Source organism: Labeo rohita, chromosome 23, assembly GCF_022985175.1.
Source record: "Labeo rohita strain BAU-BD-2019 chromosome 23, IGBB_LRoh.1.0, whole genome shotgun sequence".
In the NCBI taxonomy this organism is placed as follows: domain Eukaryota; kingdom Metazoa; phylum Chordata; class Actinopteri; order Cypriniformes; family Cyprinidae; genus Labeo; species Labeo rohita.
Genome location: NC_066891.1, coordinates 1973413 through 1993171, shown reverse-complemented (window position 1 = coordinate 1993171; position 19759 = coordinate 1973413). Strand labels below are relative to the sequence as shown.

Below are 19759 nucleotides of genomic sequence, written 5' to 3'. Positions count from 1 at the left end.
TTATCAGAGGTAAAATGCAAACATAAATGCATTATTATTATAGTTATCATATATGTTTGAACAAAGTGTTATTTCATGCAAAGTGATAATATATTTGTACTTTTATTAGATGTTTTATTTAGGTTCCATGTGTGAAAGATTTTAATGCTGTTATATGAAGTTACGGTTTTAAAATGTAATGTTATTTCAATAAATTTGAACAGTTAAACTTAAAGCCCAGTTTATTACAATTTTGTTGGGGATGATTTGGGTGGGGCTTACAACCCTTCCATACCTCCAAAGTGGGGAATGACAGAAAAAGTTTAAGAAACACTGATGTAGGGGAATGCGTAGCAACACCTAACTCATTTTGAATTTCTCATTTACACTTCTTATGTAAATCCACGTGGGGTTCAGAGTTCATGTGCGCACACACACTTAAAGTACGCTCACAGAACGCGCCTCTCGGTCAGTGTGCGAATGCCGAGGTCTCTTTCGCTTCTAATAGGTTCCGTTTACAGAGAAATACTGATGCGTCAAAATATTTGATCTGTGTGTCAGATCTTAAAGTGACAGCAGCATAAACCTGCAGCCGCCGACCGTGTCATAAATATTAATCAAACAACAAAAGAAAAATCACTCTCTTTTCTTGACTGAAACACTTAAGTTTAGTAAGAATCATATTTAATGTATACAGTAAAGATTTTGCAGTGTTTTATTTTAACATTTATTAAGAAATGTCTGTAGTAGTCTATTCCGCAATAGCCTTTAAATTAATTTTAAAAAATATATTATTATTATTATTATTATTATTATTATTATTATTTATTTATTTATTTATTTATTTATTTTTTTTAAACATGGTGGCAGTTTCTAGCTTCAAAGAAAAATAATTTTCTCTAACATCTTTGCAGCAATAGTTTTAATGGGTCCAAAACCACCTTGGGTGAGCATTATTTTCTAATAAATCAATGGCACATCATCAGTTTTTCTTTATATAATGTAATTTATTGTAATTAATGTAACTATAAATGCATTCAAAAATAAAACAGGTGTGAGTTTGCTGTGACTTATGGAAAGTATATGTAGGGCTTTATACACAGTGTGTACGACTGTGAAGACTAGGTTTATCCCTCACAGCCTCATTTTCATCTTCTGGTTCTGGGGTGTCTAACTGGGGCTGGAGCTAAACTCTGTAGGACACCGGCCCTCCAGGACCGAGTTTTGGTTAAAACAATGTTAAGATACTGACAAACAGTAGTGTTTCCTTGGACTCGGACTCGACTCGGACTCGGCCCTTTGGGACTCAGACTTGAGTCCGACTCTGCCCTTTTTGGCATCTCTGATCATTTTAATATATATGTATATATATAAAAAAATATCTGTAATGTTAGTAATAGGAGTCTCTTTTTTTTTTTTTCACCTTAATCTGATAATACATGTAGGGTGACCACCTGTCCCGCTTTGCGTTGTACCACACAGCATTTTCACCCCTTGTCCCGCACGTCGCACATTGAAAAAATGTCTCGCATTTTCACCAGTCTGTTGATTTTTAACGATCGTATTAAGAAAACATCCATGCGTTCTTTTTCCTTTTTAAGAAAGCTTTGTATTTATTCTTTTTGCGACAGTTCCATTCCGTTTGAGGCGGTGTCTATGGCGTTATTTTAAGGACAATGTCTAGAGCACATTATGGTGGATTCTCTTTCCTCTCATAAAAAGACACGCTCTAGCTTGCATATACAGGTGCTGGTCATATAATTAGAATATCTTCAAAAAGTCAATTTATTCCACTAATTCCATTCAAGAAGTGAAACTTGTATAATGTATACATTCATTCCACACAGACTGATATATTTCAAGTGTTTATTTCTTTTAATTTTGATGATTATAACTGACAACTAATGAAAACCCCAAATTCAATATCTCAGAAAATTAGAATATTGTGAAAAGGTTCAGTATTGAAGACACCTGGTGCCACACTCTAATCAGCTAATTAACTCAAAACACCTGCAAAGGCCTTTAAATGGTCTCTCAGTCTAGTTCTGTAGGCTACACAATCATGGAGAAGACTGCTGATTTGACAGTTGTCCAAAAGACGACCATTGACACCTTGCACAAGGAGGGCAAGACACAAAAGGTCACTGCAAAAGAGGCTGGCTGTTCACAGAGCTCTGTGTCCAAGCACATTAATAGAGAGGCGAAGGGAAGGAAAAGATGTGGTAGAAAAAAGTGTACAAGCAATAGGGATAACCGAACCCATTCAAAAATGTGGGGGAGATTCACAAAGAGTGGACTGCAGCTGGACTCAGTGCTTCAAGTACCACTATGCACAGACGTATGCAAGACATGGGTTTCAGCTGTCACATTCCTTGTGTCAAGCCACTTTTGAACAACAGACAGCATCAGAAGTGCCTGGGCTAAAGACAAAAAGGACTGGACTGCTGCTGAGTGGTCCAAAGTTATGTTCTCTGATGGAAGTAAATTTTGCATTTCCTTTGGAAATCAGGGTCCCAGAGTCTGGAGGAAGAGAGGAGAGGCACAGAATCCATGTTGCTTGAGGTCCAGTGTAAAGTTTCCACAGTCAGTGATGGTTTGGTGTGCCATGTCATCTGCTGGTGTTGGTCCACTGTGTTTTCTGAGGTCCAAGGTCAACGCAGCTGTATACCAGGACGTTTTAGAGCACTTCATGCTTCCTGCTGCTGACCAACTTTATGGAGATGCAGATTTCATTTTCCAACAGGACTTGGCACCTGCACACAGTGCCAAAGCTACCAGTACCTGGTTTAAGGACCATGGTATCCCTGTTCTGTTCTTAATTGGCCAGCAAACTCGCCTGACCTTAACCCCATAGAAAATCTATGGGCTATTGTGAAGAGGAAGATGCGATATGCCAGAAGAGCTGAAGGCCACTATCAGAGCAACCTGGGCTCTCATAACACCAGAGCAGTGCCACAGACTGATCGACTCCATGCCACGCCGCATTGCTGCAGTAATTCAGGCAAAAGGAGCCACCACCAAGTATTGAGTGCTGTACATGCTCATACTTTTCATGTTCATGCTTTTCAGTTGGCCAAGATTTCTAAAAATCCTTTCTTTGTATTGGTCTTAAGTAATATTCTAATTTTCTGAGATACTGAATTTGGGGTTTTCATTAGTTGTCAGTTGTAATCATCAAAATTAAAAGAAATAAACACTTGAAATATATCAGTCTGTGTGGAATGAATGTATACATTATACAAGTTTCACTTCTTGAATGGAATTAGTGAAATAAATCAACTTTTTGAAGATATTCTAATTATATGACCAGCACCTGTACACGCTCAGAAATACAGATCAGTGCATATGACAACGGATGTAACCATTTACATAGCATAACATTAGAAAATGTATTAGTCTCACACGTGTCCCGCAGTGTCCCGCAAAATCACATCTATGTCCCGCAACAGCCCTATTTCCAGGTGGTCACCCTAAATACATGTGGCACACTCAGTTTTTCTGATGCACACCCAGAGTTTCTTTTCTGGCTATACGTTACTTATATACCTAAGTATATACCTAAACATATGTCAAATATATATATTCCTACAATATATTAGTGTGCTTTTTGTTTTGGATGCAGGAGGAGCTGAAAATAATGCCCGAGTCCTGATACTCCAGAGATGAAGTGTGTTTCCATACTGACAGTAGGTGGCGGTAATTCACTATTTTGTAGTTTAAGATCTGCTGTAAAGGAAATGAAGCAGCAGCAGCTCACATTTGAAAGGAGTTCATACAGTTCTCAGAGTTTTAGGGGGGAAAAAACAGCAGAAATTTGAGAATAGCATGTTTAGTTGCTAGATATTGGTACATTTCTACACCTTTGTTTTTAGCTGATAAAAGCCACTTAATAACACCATCCTCCAGGAAGTGACGTCATGTTGGAGGAAAAACAATAGCACAGGCATCAGTAAGTATTATCAATGAATGTTTGTGTTAATTTGTGATTCAAGCACAAAATAGAGAGGTAAAGTAATACTTGATGTCCTCTTGCAAGCTGTCAATCCCTGGCTGAGTAATGACTAACTTCTGAGAAACTTTTCTTGTCACATTCATTAGTGCCTGGTCTTGAGCAGAGCATATTTCTGTACATTTCCTGTGCTATTTTATAGAAATGTATACTTAAATTACAGCACATTCATTTTATTTTAAGACAAAGAGTTCAGAAACTACTTAAGAACCGTTCTGTATGTTCATCTAAGAGCATTCAAATCTATTTCTGTGAACCAAAACCATGATTTTTCACAGATTATATTATCTGTTATATATAAAAATTGCCTTTTGGCCATTTAGAGAGTCAAAACAGAGGGAAAGGAAGACAGCTTGACAAGAGGGTGAAGAGAGACTGACATAAAAGAGAAATTAGTCAAATCCACCTTATTTTAATGTAAGTGCGAAGCCGCAAATTGTAACTTCATGTGTCATCTGCTTTTCAGTTATTTGTATCTGTACAAAACAGCTCACTATGCTGCTTAATATTCCAAAATGGTGTTTCTTATATTATTTTATTGTTGTAATTATAAACACACATGTGTAGCACAAATAGTTTTACCACCTACTGCAAATTAATTATTCTAATGGTTGTTTACCTACAGGGGCTAATGAATCGGAAGCCTCACACATTCACAGAAAACATTTTATGTTAGCCTTGCAAAATAAAGTGGATATTAGACTTTAGATTTCCAAAAGACGGTTCGCTCACATCAGTTATCAGTGAGGAGACAGAATAAGTCCCGCCTTCTGTATAAAAGAGCCATTCACCAATTGGTAAAAGTCAAAGAAGGCACAAGTCAAAAAAGCAAAAGTTGAATTGTACCTTCAAACTCTTAAAATAACATCTTCGTGCCTTATTCACTCCTAAAAGATGCATATTAGTACCTTAAAATAGTCTTTTCAGGGTACTGCTCCATTGACAAGCTCACTTTTTCTTTAAATGAATATTTATGTACATGAATTCTATGTTTTGCACATTGATGTTTAGTCTGGTTCAATGCATCTAAAGACAGCATATTTAAAATTCACATGCTCGGTTAAAAATAATGTAGAAATTTGTCCTGGAACAAGAATGTTTTATGTGTTCAGTGTCCTTAATTTCCGTCCAGTTATAGCAGTTGTAAATCATGTTTTTTGCATTATCTTCATCTTTTATATTTCATATTTACTTTTGCTTTTAAGGGTTCATCACAAATAGAAACTCTACATATGTTTTTACTGTTTCAGCCTCTAGTCTAGAGGACATTGTGGTGGGTGAAATTGATAGTCAAGATCTCATTCCAGAAGCCGCTATCACAAGTGTTGAAGAACATTTTGTTCCATTAAGAGGAATTGGAAATGCAGTGCATCAGAAAGATCATGAATGGGTAAGACTTTCAGTGTTTTCATTCAGATGTGTTTATCCACTTTAACTTTGCTATAGAAACTACATGGAGCTTTGTGTGACTTTAAAGCAGCCCACACTTAAGTGAATGAAATTTAGAGTCAAAAACATTAACTAGATTGAAGGGTCATGAACACTAAGTAATTTAGTACTTTCATTGTGGAAATAAAACTCCCATTCAAGATTTCCATGATCAAATAGTTGTAATTTAAGTGGTAATAATCATAACAAGATATAACAATACAGTCCATTTCTAGGAGTTCCTTGATCTTTTCCTCCACAGGACCCCTTAGATTAAATGGTATTCTTCTTAAGGGATGGGCTACTGGCTGAACTGTTTGGTCTATGTATAGACAGGTTCTTTATAGACAGTATGTATAGACAGAAAGACTTCTGGGTATTGTTACTGAAGTGATTGCTTGGTCTGTTACCACTGCAGTGTTTGCAGCTGCCTATTCTTACATGACACTTGAAAGCTTCCTTTACTGGCAAAGGCTTATCAGATGAGTAAGTGGACAATGTTTCTCTTTATCTGGGATGTACAAATGGCATTTAATTCTCCCTGATGTCAGTTTCTCCCAAGTTTTTTCATCAATTGCTGGATGCTCCTGAGTATGTAGCATTCTCCAATGAACAGTCCTCAAGCAAACATTCGGTCTGTCTGTAGCCCTGCGGACATCTTGGATGACAAATGCATATTTAGTCTGTCCTTGGTTAACTTACAAATTTTGTTATGTCAAGATCATAAGAAAATTAAGTTGCGATAACAAGAAAACAGGAAAGAAAAGTAATCCATGGTCTCTAGGGCTTCTGTAACATCAGCCTATCAAGTCAGTATTTATAGAAATGAGCTTCCATTTTTGAAAATTAAAATCCCATTTAGGATGTTCATGGTCCAGTGTTTTTTTTTATTACATTACCCAAAAATAGGTGTGATGAAATCCATTTTTTAAAAGCGACATAACCATTTCAGTTACTTTTAATAAACTAATGTAATTGATTGCTTTTCTAAATTTCTAACAAATGTTTTTAACTGTTGATCATTTTCAAACATTTACACCAGGCAGGGATAACAGTAGTACTCATCACTCATTACTGTCAGACTTCTCAAAATCCATCATCACTTCAATTAAGATTATAATACGGCCACCACAAAATCAGACTTTAGCACCTTTTTTTTGTTTTGAGATTGTTGTGATGTTAACTGATTCTTTGTCCTAAACTCTGGAGACATTTGATTGAAACATCATTTGAATTCGTTTTAAACACTGGTGTCTGTTTGTATATATTATGAGAGTAGTTTTTCTTTAAAGAAATGATAAAATGCTTATGAAGTGACTCTCAGAGCAGATCTAGAGATTATGTTTATGCGTTCATGTACTCATACATTGAGGCGGCAGAGGCTGAAAACTCCACAAGTGTAGTAAAATCGCGTGCCTGCACTATTCATTCACACCGAGACACACATAATATGCAGGATTAATATTTAAATGGTAATTTAATATTTAATATTTAAAATTAATATTTCATTTAATATTCACAGACACTAGTCCGTATGTGACCCTGGCCTGACCCTGACCCTGGTCTTAAGTTGCTGGGGTATATTTGTAGCAATAGCCAAAAATACATTGCATGGGTCAAAATGATTTTTTTGTTTTATGCCAAAAATCAGCAGGATATTAAGTAAAGATCGTGTTCCATGAAGATATTTTGTTTTGCATGCATTACATGTAAATAGTTACTCCACAACACTGATCATCATATAGATAATCTTTTAGAATTAATTTTTCATTTTGTGGAGGAATTGATTTTCCTTTTTTTGACAGGTGTGATGATCAGTGGGTTTGAGTTTTTACCTTCATCATTATTACCTGGGAAAAAATATGGATAGAGTTTGTCAGTGAAAGTCTGACCAATAAAAGAGTAGATATGAGATCTAGACTTCACGTCATAAAAAGAAACTAGACCCTCCTCATAATCCACAAACACTCCCACAATCTCAGGTTTTACTCTCAGAGAGAACATGACCACTGGATTATCAAAAACTATATAGTGGTTCTCATTCTTCACAATCACAGTCCAGTATCCATCTTCAGGAGTCAGTGTGATCTCCGCCTTCCTGTTAATGGATTCTCTGGCCACTCCTAAACTCCACTCAGTCTTTCCCTTCACCTGCACCTCATAGTAAAATCTCCCTGAACTGAATCCCTCATTTGCCAGAACACACAAACCAACATCAAATCTCTTTGGGTTTTCTGGGATGTGCTGCTCTGTGTCTTCGTGACTGACTTGTTTTTCATCATCAGACAGGATGAGATAGGGATTCGCTGTATCAGGATCCAGAGTCAAATCCACTAGATGAGAGATTAGACATTATCAATCTACATCACAACAAACATATGTATGTAATACAGACTACAAAGTGTATTAAAGAAAATGGTGTCACACTGTATGCACTGTACCTGAAAACTTTCGTACACACTTCAACACTGTGGACACAGATGACAATATAAGATGATGAATTATTATAAGTAAATATAATTTAAGTCAATGAGACAATCATATTTAGGGTTTAAATATTTATTAAAGCTCCAGTATTTACAATTATTATTAAATTAGTGAAACTGCACTGTTTGTTATTTGAGTTGTAAACTGGATTTAACTGGGAATATTCCTTCAAAAATTGATTTGAAATTGTCTAATTTCTTAGACAAAAAATAAAATCTTTATAACTGTATTTAATCACATACCAGTTTGACTGAGTTTTTTATTTAGTGTCTCATGAGTTTTCTTTACTAGAGTCAGAGCTCTGTTCATAGGGAGCACATTCACAGTCGATACTGATCTCAGTCCAGTTCTTGTGTGGACGTCTGTATAGGGAAGAGAAAATCTACAGCAGGAGAGAGAAAGTTAACTCATTTTTCTAGTATCAATTTATTAGTGTTTCATTCTGTTCTGAATGATTTCTAATGACTGGTGAGGTAGGTCCTGAACTCGGAGGCAGATGTTGACAGACCTGTATGAGGTGCAGATGATCGTCAGTGTGTGAGAGCTGCTCCAGCTCAGTGTTTCTCCTCTTCAGATCAGTGATTTCCTGCTGCAGCTCTTTAATGAGATCTTCAGCCTGTTTCTCTGCTGCTTTCTGCTGTTCCTCCATCATCTTCAGCAGCTCAGACTGACATCTCTCAATGGAGCGAATCAGATCAGTGAAGAGCTCAACACTGGCTGATTTCTCTTTCTCTGTGTTTCTCTGATGAATGAGAAATTAATTTATTATGTATTTACATTAATTAATAGTCACCATAAAATTTAAATGGGCAATTCTTATTTTTTTATGGAATATTGCTGATATTTATTAGATGATTTATCCATGCACATTTTTATTTTTTAATTTATGTGTCTGTGTAATCTTTAATCAAATTAATTTCCATAATTACATCACTCACCTTTCTCTCCTCTACTGAGTGCTGGATCTCTTGAATCTTCTCCATTCTGTTCTGGATCATCTGCTGCACATCCTTCTGTGTCTGAACCAGCTGGTTGTACATAAAGAGAAAAAAGTCAGAAAGCTCTCGGATTTCATGATAAATATCTTAATTTCTGCTCTGGGAATAAACGAATAAACAGAATTTTTATTTTTGGGTGAACTTTCCCTTTAAGGCCAGTTTGAAAAACCCTGGTTTAATGTAATTTTTAACAGAGTGTCCATTTACACTAAGTGCAAACAGCCCACCTTGTTGGCAGAGGCTATTTATATTAACCCCGCCCACCAATGTGTGATTGGGCTAGTCAACACTATAGACAGCTGTCAATAGTCAGCTCCAGTGTTAAAGAGGATAAAGGATTCAACGCGATTGACATGATCATTTAATAAATTGAATTTAAACTATCATGTACACTCAATATGTTATTACTGCATACTGTTTTAATGTACGGCAATACTAAGGTGCAGATAATTGCATCTATTTGCAAGAAGTAGTATATAACATATATAAGTATATAACATAGTGTAAATAGAATCTATAGCTATTAGCACTTAGTGTAAATAGAACCCATTGGTTTTTGCACTTAGTGTAAATAGCACATATCGCAATTTACACTTAGTGCAAATAGCCACTGCCAATTTTGAATGCATTTTATATATATATATATATATATATATATATATATATATATATTCTTTCTCTTTGTTTTTTTATAAATGTTATGTTTAATGTTAAGTTTAAAATAGGAAAGATAAAAAGTAATGTAAATGTAACTTAAACTTTTTTTTTAACTTTTTATGAATCTTTGTGATCGCCTTTCCTAATATTGTGCTAGTTAGCAAGTTTAGTGGCTAAAGTAAACAGACTGGTCACTCCACAGAGAGAAGAGAGGGGCGGGGCAAGCAGAGCTCATTTGCATTTAAAGCAACCTCGACCAGAATAAGATTGGTTTTTGCAGAACTGATTTTGGCAAGGTAAAAAGGGTGTTGTTTTACACAACCATTGAGAATTTTTAACCAAAGCATATTATAGACTTTTCATTAAGACCCTAAAGAATCATATCAACTTGTGGAAAATGGGCATCCGATGACCCCTTTAAAGTTGAGTATGTGCATTAACATGCATCATTTGTGTGCCAAACAAATGATTTCTTAAATCATATCTTGTTTATTTATTTTATTTTATTTTATTTTATTATTTTTCATTTTTTTTTATTTATTTATTTTTTTTTTATTAATAGTTTATTTTAATTCTATATTTTTTATATTTTATATTATTGTTTAATTATGTTGTAATGGTATAACTATTTTATATATTATTGATGTCATTTTTGTTTTAATTATTCTGTAATATAATTGTTTTATATATTATTTATTATTTTACACAAAGTATTAAAGTTCAGTGAGTATGTGGTCCTTTGTTGTCATCTCGCTGTGGAGAGGTGATTATTTAATTATGCACTATATTTTATTTATTTTCTTTTATTTAATAATTGTTATATATATATATATATATATATATATGTATAATTTTTTTTTTTTTTTGGATATTTGGATGTATTTTTATACAAAAAATTATAATTTTAATTTAGGGTTGCAAAATTCCGGGAATTTTCAAGACTGGAAACTTTCCATGGGATTAAACGGGAATTAATGGGAATATACGGGAATTAATGGGAATTATTGAGAATAAACTGGGAATTTGCAAAATTGCAGGAACTGGGAATGTAAATGTAGATGAGAAGAAAAACTTGCAGCATAATCGTGGTTAAAACAACCAGGTTTAATGCAATTTTAGTTTAACTTCTGACTTACACACTGCTCAGTCACATGCACACTGCTTACTGCAGGGCTGTTAAGGCCACACACCCTACATCCACTGTACATTCCTCTATAACATGCACAGATCAAACTATCAAAATATATTATGGTTAGTGTTCATGTAAATTACATAAATATTCCAAAAATATATATGTTTAAAACTTCCTTGTGCTGTGTGTAAGGTACTGTGCAACTAAATTATGCCATTGTTAAAACAAATACACTGGCTGAGCAAACATTTAAGTGAGATAATAATAATTTAATAAAACAGTCTAAAAATGACCCTCCCCCACACAGTCCCCCTAGTAGTCACCTAAGGGGGGAATTCCCCGCCATTTTCTCTGAAGGCACAGTTGCTGCATTTGAGCCCAAGGGCTACATCTAAATTTTGATATTACTTATGTAAAGTAAGTAAGTTTAGGTAAGTTTAACTAGCAAAAACCAAAATGTTTATACAGTATGTCTCATGTCCGAGTGTTTATACAGTAGCTAGCCAGTAAATCAGATATGAACAATCTAAGATAGTTAGCATTATTTCATTTACTATTTAGGAAGTATCATGTGCTAGCTAGCTTAAGCTGCAGTGCTATTCCTTATACCTTCTGCTAGCCAGTTTCATACAGAAGTACAGAACTGGTCAAAGTTGACACATTCCTATTTTTAATGTTTTCTGAACATCTCTTATGATTTCTTATGTACATCAAGCCTTCATTTATTTTTCAGCAAAAATACAGAACAAAACAGTAATATTGTGAAGTATTACAATTTAAAATAATGGTTTTCTGTTTTAATATACTTTAAAATATAATGTATTGCTATGAAAAAAGCGTAATTTTTAGCATCATTACTACAGTCTTCACTGTCACATTGACGTGATCCTTCAGAAATCATTCTGAAATGCTGATTTATCAATTTTGGGAACAGCTGCTTAATATTTTTTTAATTCCCTTTTCTTAGAGGATTCTTTAATGAAAAAGAACAGCATTTATTTAAAATATAAATCCTTTTTTAACAGCACAGTACTGTTCAAAAGTTTGGGGTCAGTATTTTTTTTTTTTTTTTTTTTCCAATACTTTTATTAAACAAGGATGTGTTCAGTTAATAAAAAGTAATAGTAAAGACTTATATTGTTAGAAAAGATTTCAGTTTTGAATAAATTATGTTCTTTTTAAGTTAAATCCAGGAAAAAAGCATCACAGATTCCAAAAAAAAAAATCAAAAAATGTCATTTTTAAAATTTGTATTAGTTTGCATGCATGTCAGCTTATAATCAAACAAAATGTTGAAATTTATATTTGTTTATGATACAGCTTCTCTAAATTTCCCCAAATTTCCAATGAATTCCCATAAATTCCCATAAATTTCTGTTAAATTTCCAAATTGGAATATTTCAAAAATTCCCCAGACAAAGTTTCCATGGAAAGTTTCCGGAAATTGTCCGCCCCTTTGCAACCCTAGTTATAATTCTATTGTATTTGTATTGTATTTTTAAAATGTTTTTAATTTATATTTTCTTTATATATATTATACAATTAACAAAAAAAAAAAAAAAAAAAAAAAAAAAGCCACTAGCTGACACATAAATATCTTTGCTTTTTTGTTGATTTTGCTTACTTCCATTGTCCTCATTTGTAAATCGCTTTGGATAAAAGTGTCTGCTAAATGACTATATAAATAAAATAAATAGATAAATCTCTTGCCTTCTTCTGTTGACTCTCCTCCTTTATAGGAACAGTGTTTTGGTTCCTGTGGTCTCCTTCAGTGCAGGACAGACACACACACGTCTGATCATCTCTGCAGAACAGCTCCAGAGGTCTCTCATGTTTCTGACATATATAATCTTCCAGATTTTCCATAGCGTTGATCAGTTTGTGTTTCTTTAGACGTGGGACTCTGTGATGAGGCTCCAGGTGAGTCTCACAGTAAGAGCTCTGACACATCAGGCAGGACTTCACAGCTTTCTGCTTTCTTTCATCACAGATGTCACAGAACACATCAGATCTTCCTAGATTGAGCTTCTCCTTAAAGTGTTGTGCAACACTCTTAGCATTGTATTCAGGGGCGCCACTATGGTTTCTGGGCTCCCTGAGTAACATATTGACTTGGGTCCTCTGTAGAGTTTGCTTTCGAGGGAGTGGAAGTGGATGTTGGTTTGTCCCCCTCGGTAGAGGTTGCGTATTGGTGCTTCCCTTTCTGAACATGGCCCTTTGAATCATCTTAACCTTTCCCCCCATTACGGTGGTTGTATTTATCTTGAGATCAGGTTTTCTACAGATTTTTTCTTTACAGGATGGACAGAAGCAGGTCTGTGTATTTGTCCAGTGCTTGTTCAGGCAGGTTCTGCAGAAGTTGTGTCCACATGGAGTGGTGACTGGATCAGTGAACACATCCAGACAGATGGAGCACTGGAGCTCCTCATTTAATGGACCACTAGAGGATGCCATGACTGAAAAGTTATGTAATGACAATATATCATCTACAATGCTGAATATAGCAATGCACATAATTACAGTTGTGTGCAGAATTTGATGTTGTATGTTAAAAATTATACTAAAATTATGAACCACTGTTTAAGTCAAAACAGCCATAAAGCAATATATGACAGCAGTTTATGGAAGGACGTTAGAGCAGAGTGAATAAATGTCGAAACCTGCTTCCACCACTAAAACCTCACTCAGCTATAAGCTCCACCCCTGTCTGAGACTGCTGGTCTGAAGCTTTAGGCTATGTGGCACTACAATGAATGTTATTGGGTGGTAGAAAAAAGGAAATATCTTTCTCAAATATTTGTAAGTTTTTACAACAATATTTTAATACTAATATAAAAATGTGTTATTTTTATTTATGAAAGACAAAACCGAAAACATAAGTGCAATATTTCAAACAAGAATAATACCTGCTAAATACCTGCTATTTTAATTTACTGAAGTTATGAATTAACTGGACTTTTTCATTCTGTCTGCAGTTCAAGTACGCTTCCTGTTTCTGCAGCCTTTGACAGCAAACATCATACTTTGCTTCACAGCCAAATAACTGACATTTTTAACATACTTTTTGATACTGCTTCATGTTCTTGATACTGCACTTCTTTATATGAAGCTACTGAACTAGTGTTTTAATTCCCATCACTTACCTGTGAGTGAATATCAGGTCTGGTTTCTGAATAGAAGTGTTGTTTGAAAAGCCTCCTGTTAATCTGTTTCATTTCAGTTTCACTGCAGTCTTTCTTTCACTTGCCAAGATGTCATATTGTAGCTCCACCTATAATCTTATATATGGAACAGTTTATAATTAATCCCTGCTGGGTGTGTAAACCTAAACAGTGTGAGAAACTTACAGAACGTATGTGCCATTTTGATGACAGATTTGCTTCAGGATCTGATTATATATACAGTGGTAGACTAACATAGAGCTGGACTTGTTTTATAAATAAACCTGGTATTTTTAGATTGCTATTTTGTCATATCTAAAATAAATCATTCTTTAATTTTCATACAGTCTACCAACAGCCTCCTTCAGAGTAACAGTTGTTATATAAAGAGTCACTGTGATTCTGTTTCTCAGGAGCTGGAAACGGTTTGGTTGTGTGTGACTAATGGGACGGATTCAGTCTGGAGCGTCAGAGATCAACTCTCTGAACAGAGATCCAGAGACACACAGGACTCGGAGCTCAGCCTCACTTTACTCTGTTCCACTGACGCTCAGGACAGTGTGTGTGACAGTCATGGATCCAGTGATCAAACCTCCACAGAGTCTCTGGGTTCAGACTGTGATGCTGGAGAACAGCAGATGTTGCAGACGCCACTGAACATGTGCTCAATCAAACTGCTGGACTGCAAGAAGATGATGAAGATGAAGAGAGAAACCACAGCTGAGGAACAACAGGGCCATGATGATGATGATGATTTTATTTCATCAGGTAATTTTCTTCCTTTAGTGTTTTTACATTTTCATGACATTTGTCTGCCATGTCAGTAACTGATATAAGAAAGATGCTTTCAAATCACCCAAGAGTTGCTTTTAAAGTCACTTGCTCTATTTGCATTATATCAAAAAACAATGTGTTTTCATTGTTGATCAACAATGGCTCTTCATGCTCAGCAAACCCGACTAAATCATGAAAATGAAATTCATTGTTGACTGTTTCTAGTACATGCAGCTATAATATTATTTGTATTAAGTAACAACAGTTTTAAATGGTTAAACCGAACCCCAGTTGCTCCCCGTTGTGTGTGTGTGTATTTGGATGGGTTAAATGATTTTAACTTTTCTTACTTCATACACAAAAAACGTGCAAAACTTTTTATTGCTGATTTGATATTTTATATTGGTAATTTTATAATTTCAAAATGTAAAGGAAAAAGTGCAATTGAATGACTAATAAACCAATAAGTGCTTCTCTGCTGCTATTTACAGTTTATAATGCTAATTTGATGTTTTAAATTTTTACATGTTTGTTTACCACAAAGTATATTTTGATTATCCCATAAAAAATAGCCTTTAAATTGGATCATTTTAGAGCATTTATGTGCTGTAAATAGTTGTGCGAAAGCTAGTACAAGCCCTGAAATAAATAATGTAATTACATCCAACTATTTCGGCCACAACACAATAGTTATAGTTAGCATTTAATTGTTTATAACAGAATTCGAATGCTTCTCAATCATAGGATGAAGACCATCACACGTAGTCTCCCTCCTATGCTTTTTTTAATAATACGGCATAATTTTATAATAGCTGAGAGTCACACTGGGTCATTTGAAAGAGAAACTGAGATTTTGTGAAACCATGCTATTTATATGGAATAATCATTTTAGAAAAGCAATAAGTCCCATGAAGCTGTGGTTTACAGTGAATTTACAACTGTGCTTCGCAACGTGCGAATATGAATTCACTGTAAACCACGGTTTCTTGGGCCTTATTGCTTTATTTTATTATTAGAATAATACATTCAAAAATAGTGTAAAATACAGGTAAATAAGATACAACATTAACAAACATAAACACTATTAAAATGCATATTTTACTCTCCCATACTCCATGACAAATCCTTAAAGGGGTGATCAGATGCTAAGTTCACTTTTTCATGCTGTTTGAACATTAATGTGTGTTGGCAGTGTATGTACAAATCTACCCTATAATGATAAAAATCCATGCAGCGGTTTTTAATTAATCTATAAAAATAATATCCCCTTTTTCAAATCGAGCCATTCTCAGATGCCTGTCGTTGTTGCGTCACACCGACAGATGCCGCTCCCACCATAGTTGAATGACATGAGCGATTTACCTTGAATCAGCTGTCACAGTCCGCCCTCTTTGTTTTGATGCTGGAGCAGGAATGTAAGTTAGACAAGAATATCTCCGATTGAGCGATTGAGGTGTTGTGTTGCTGGATGTAATAATGAACATAGTGGTCGTCATTTACTCCCGACATCTGAGCCGCTGAAGATGCAGTGGATTATGTTTGTTTGTGAAGGGAATGCACCTCCCGATCTACATATATCCGTCTATGTCCGCGCGAATCATTCATGATCCAGCTTCACTTACAGCAGAAGTGAGTATAAGTTTTTTTTTATGAATCTTTGCGATCGCCTTTCCTTATAACGTGGTAGTTAGCAAGTTTAGCAGCTAAACGCAGCTACATGGGGCTAATGTAAACAATATCTTTCCACAGAGAGAAGTGAGGGGCGGGGTGAGCAGAGCTCATTTGCATTTAAAGGAACAACCCCTTAGAATGAGATGATTTTTGCTGAGCTCATTTTGACAAGGTAAAAAGGGTGTTGTTTTACAAAACCATTGAGAATTTTTAATCAAAGTATATTAGAGACTTTTTATTAAGACCCTAAAGAATCATATCAACTTGTGGAAAATGGGCATCTGATGACCCCTTTAAAATAATGGTATTTAAGAAAAAAATATTAACAAGATTGCATAAAATAAAGCTATGTAGTAGCCTATATAAAAATAGCCTATATAGTGCCATTCATTACAAACAACATTTATTTTAAACGTCAAGCTAAACAAATTTATTGTAAGTGAAACTGGTATGACATTGAGCTCATGCATCTCTCATTCAGTCCAAAGTTTCCATATTATGTAATCAAGTATCAGGTATTTATGTAAATAAGAACTGGCTTGTAGAAGGCTGATCTGTCATTAAGACATCATTTGTAAATGGTAAAATGTCTATTTTTATTTGTGTACATTCAAAATGACTATAAAATGTCACGCCTTGAAAAATAAAGAAAACAACAGGCCGTGTTCTGTCGTCTCGGTCTGCTTGATCATCTTTCTGGCGCAAGATGAGGTGCGGGTACGTGGCAAGAAAAAAATTGCACAAGAGTTATGCCGCAGTACTTTGCGCAAGAGTTATGACAGTGAATGTATTAACCTCAGTTAATTTACTATACCCACTAGGGATGTTCATTTCGGTTATTTTTCCTTACCGACAGCCGACGCCAGTTAACCGATTATTAACCGTTAACCGACAAGATTATTTTAAAATAGAATTTAATTATTTTAGAAAGGATAAGTGTCTGTAACTCGTTAAAAATAACCCAATTTGTTTTCCAGTGACTAATTTTACGTGTGCAAAAAGCAGCAAACAACAAAACATGAGGAATCGCATGGACGCATCACATCATGCACTTGCAGCGCTTCTGCCAGCGGAGAAAAACATCATAAAACTAGGCTATATATATAATGAATGAATAGGCCTATACAATAAATATTTTTACTTAACGAAACGAAAGAAAAAACTGTGCAACAAGTCGCTATAGTATGCAGAGTTTTGGTTCATTTTTGTGCTGCGCGAAAGGAAGACGGCTAAAAAGCGTCATCCTATATTTTTCTTTATTTTGCAAAAGCACAAAGATTTGTTTTTATTTTGAAAGTACACAAACAAACGCAAACCGTTTACAGTTTCGATTGTCTGTATGACTAGACGGAGTCGTTTCCACAGTTAGAAGGAAAAAGCCTTTCCATTATCATAATAAAATACAGTCAGTCAAACATATAAATAAAAAAAACACACTGCTTAATCGTTATCAACACACACTTAAGTAATATTATGCCAAACCATTTGTTTTATGTGGATGCTGGAATGCAAGTGAAGTACAAAACCAGGTTTATGTAATAAATAGTATTTTGGCATTCAAATACATCTCAAAATATTTTTGTGTTATTAGTTTCAGTTTCACTTTCACTTTAGCCTTAATGAATTTATTTTGGCTTGTCGTTTATATAGTCTAGCTTCTTATATTTTACATCCTTGTTCTTTCCTGAATATTGTTAAATTGGAGATTTTTTTATAGAGTGAGGGGAAGCTAAAGTTTTAGTGTTTGTAAACATTTCGCGTCGGCTGATTGTATTAATCGGTCATAATTATTTCCGTCGGTTAACGGTTAACCGGTTATAATTAGCATTCCTAATACCTACACAAAGTAAAAGAAAAAAAAAGTTACTGAAAGAGCCTTCTAACACTGCATTAACCACGCATATTGTCTCAGAGACAACAAGGGTTATGTCCAATTTTCATGTTTCATATTTCAGGGCAGTTTGCGTTCAGACATGTTGTGTTAATTTCAGTTGACAGGTGTGATGATCAGTGGCTTTGAGTTTCTGCCTTCATTATTAAGGCATGGGCTAAAATACGGATAGAGTTTGTCAGTAAAAGTCTGACCAGTGAAAGTGTAGATATGAGATCTGGAGCCCACATCATAAAAAGAGACCAGACCCTCCTCATCTCAGGTTTTACTTTTAAAGAGAAAGAGACGGGTGGATTATCACAAGCTTTATATTCATTCTCATTCCTCAGAATCAGAATCCAGAATCCATCTTCAGGAGTCAGTGTGATCTTTCCCTTCCTGTTAATGGATTCTCTGACCACTCCTAAACTTCACTCAGTCTTTCCCTTCACCTGCATCTCATAGTAAAATCTCCCTGAACCGAATCCCTACTTTACCAGAACACAAGAACAGACATCAAATCTCTTTGGATTTTCTGGGACGTCCTGCTCAGTGTCTCCATCACTGACTTGATTTCCATCATCAGGATGAGATATGGATTTGCTGTATCAGGATCCAGAGTCACATCCACTGAGAGAAAACATATGTATATATGTATATAATACAGATTATAAACAAAGTATTGTAAGTGTAATTACAATACAGTATTATTAATTGTAACCATGTGAATACAGATGACAATATAAGATTTTGAATTATTTATAGGATTAATTTAATGTTAACAGTGAGTTTCTCAATTTGCAGAACCAGGAGGATTTTAATGTGCCTTATTTAGCAGTTTCTAAAACAGAATGCAGAATGTGTTTACAGTTTACAATACACTTACAATGGAGGTCTAAGTGACAATTATGTAGAAGAGATTAAATGCATAAATGTGAAGCTTGCATTTTTATATCCTATATGTGTTCCTGATGTAATTATTAGTGGAGTTTGTACAGGTATGTTGATAGTTCCCATAAAGTAATACAGCTTTAACCTGTTTTGATTTTAAGTTTTGATAGATCTTCACATAAGAAATCTATACACTGTTTTTGATATTCACATACCAGATTGAGAGATTTTTTTTTTTTAGAGTTCCATCTAGAGCTTTCTCCAGTTGAATCAGAACATTCTTCAGAGAGTATACATTCACATCAGAGTCAATCCTGATCTCATTAACATTAAATGTACACTGTGTAACTTTCGTTGTTCTAGCGGTTAAATGAAACTGCATGCATCTTGTAAAAGAAGGTGATGTATTCGCTCATTATATAAATGTTGTACATTTTTTTTTTAACAGAAAAGTTGCATAGTGTACCTTTAATTCAGCACAGAAATAGTATGTATAACACTACTAATTTTAATTTTTTTTTTCCCACACACCTTGTTTTTTTTTTTTAGCTCTACTGAATGCTGGATCAGTTCGAGACTTCGGAACGCGTATCGCGAATCATTCAATTCGCGAAATGATTCGCGAACCCGCTCTGAAGTTCCGATCCAAATAAAATGATTCGCGAAACCGCTCCGAATAAAGCAAATGATTCACGAACCCGC

The 19759-nt window shown here is 34.8% G+C and overlaps 1 protein-coding gene and 1 pseudogene across 1 annotated transcript in view; both read right to left on the bottom strand.

Annotated features, from left to right (window-relative positions):
* The window catches only part of LOC127154548 (E3 ubiquitin-protein ligase TRIM39-like), a 239635-nt gene extending 225777 nt beyond the window's left edge, over window positions 1-13858 (bottom strand). The window contains exon 1 of the mRNA XM_051096147.1: window positions 13834-13858. The gene's annotated coding sequence lies outside the window, so the exon portion shown is untranslated. The remainder of the gene's footprint in view (window positions 1-13833) is intronic.
* LOC127154551 (E3 ubiquitin-protein ligase TRIM39-like) lies at window positions 7080-13882 on the bottom strand (annotated as a pseudogene).
* Between the last annotated feature and the right edge of the window lie 5877 nt (window positions 13883-19759).